The sequence below is a fragment of the Chiloscyllium plagiosum genome, unplaced genomic scaffold (assembly GCF_004010195.1).
Source record: "Chiloscyllium plagiosum isolate BGI_BamShark_2017 unplaced genomic scaffold, ASM401019v2 scaf_52589, whole genome shotgun sequence".
In the NCBI taxonomy this organism is placed as follows: Eukaryota; Metazoa; Chordata; class Chondrichthyes; order Orectolobiformes; family Hemiscylliidae; genus Chiloscyllium; species Chiloscyllium plagiosum.
In genome coordinates, this window is record NW_025171829.1 from 1 (window position 1) to 1,818 (window position 1,818).

The following is a 1,818-nucleotide window of genomic DNA, read 5'->3' on the forward strand; positions in this document are numbered from 1 at the left end:
GCGACAGAGAGCGGGACAGTGCAGTAGAGAGAACGGAACAGAGCGCGACAGAGAGCGCGACTGAGAGCGCGACTGAGAGTGCGACAGAGAGTGCGACAGAGAGAGAGAGCGCGACAGAGAGAGAGAGAGAGCGCTACAGAGAGAGAGAGTGCGCGACAGAGAGAGAGCGAGCGCGACAGAGAGAGAGTGCGACAGAGAGCGAGAGAGAGCGTGACAGAGAGCGAGAGAGAGCGCAACAGAGAGCGAGAGAGAGCGCGACAGAGAGCGAGAGAGAGCGCGACAGAGAGCGCGACAGAGAGCGTGACAGAGAGTGCGACAGAGAGCGCGACAGTGAGAGAGCGCGACAGAGAGAGAGAGAGAGAGCGACAGAGAGAGAGCGCGACAGAGAGACAGAGAGCGCGACAGAGAGACAGAGAGCGCGCGACAGAGAGAGAGCGCGCGAAAGAGAGAGAGAGAGCGCGACAGAGAGGGAGAGAGCGCGACAGAGAGGGAGAGAGAGCGACAGAGAGAGGGAGAGAGAGCGACAGAAAGCGAGAGAGAGCGTGACAGAGAGCGAGAGAGAGCGCAACAGAGAGCGAGAGAGAGCGCGACAGAGAGCGAGAGAGAGCGCGACAGAGAGCGAGAGAGAGGGCGACAGAGAGTGAGAGAGCACGACAGAGAGCGAGAGAGAGCACGACAGAGAGCGGGACAGAGCGCGACAGTGAGCGGGACAGAGCGCGACAGTGAGCGGGACAGAGCGCGGCAGTGAGCGGGACAGATCGCGACAGAGAGCGAGACAGAGCGCGACAGAGAGCGAGACAGAGCGAGACACAGCGCGACAGAGAGCGCGACATTGAGCATGACAGAGCGCGGCAGAGAGTGAGAGAGCGACAGAGAGTGAGAGAAAGCGCGACAGAGAGAGAGAGCACGACAGAGATAGAGCGCGATAGAGAGAGAGCGCGCGACAGAGAGAGAGAGCGACAGAGAGAGAGAGAGCGACAGAGAGAGAGAGCGCGTGACAGAGAGAGCGCGCGACAGAGAGAGAGAACCGCGACAGAGAGAGAGAGAGCGACAGAGAGAGAGAGAGCGAGAGAGAGGGAGAGAGCGTGACAGAGAGTAAGGGAGCACGACAGAGAGAGAGAGAGCGCGACAGAGAGAGAGAGAGGGCGCGACAGAGAGAGAGAGCGGCAGAGAGAGAGAGAGCGTGACAGAGAGAGAGATAGAGAGAGCGCGAGAGAGAGCGCGACAGAGAGCGAGAGAGAGCGACAGAGAGAGAGAGTGCGATGAGAGGGAGAGAGCGCGACAGAGAGAGAGTGTGCGCGACAGAGAGAGAGAGAGAGAGCGACAGAGAGAGAGAGAGCGCGACAGAGAGAGAGAGAGAGCGCGACAGAGAGAGAGAAAGAGAGCGCGTGACAGGGAGAGAGAGACAGCGCGTGACAGAGAGAGAGAGCACAACAGAGAAAGAGAGAGCGCGACAGAGAGAGAGAGAGCACGCGACAGAGAGAGAGAGAGAGCGCGCGTCAGAGAGAGAGCGCGACATAGAGAGAGAGTGACAGAGAGAGAGATCCCGCGACAGAGAGAGAGCGCGCGACAGGGAGAGAGATAGCGACAGAGAGAGAGAGAGCGAGAGAGAGAGAGCGCGACAGAGAGAGAGAGCGCGTGACAGAGAGAGAGATAGAGAGAGCGGGAGAGAGAGCGCGACAGAGAGAGAGCGACAGAGAGAGCGAGAGAGAGCGCGACAGAGAGAGAGTGCGCCAGAGAGCGAGAGAGAGCGTGACAGAGAGCGAGAGAGAGCGCGACAGAGAGCGAGAGAGAGCGCGACAGAGAGCAGGACAGAGC

General features: G+C 60.1%; 1 pseudogene; it reads left to right on the plus strand.

Moving 5' to 3' along the window:
• Positions 1-377: 377 nt before the first annotated feature.
• Positions 378-1,191, plus strand: LOC122545288 (annotated as a pseudogene).
• Positions 1,192-1,818: the final 627 nt, after the last annotated feature.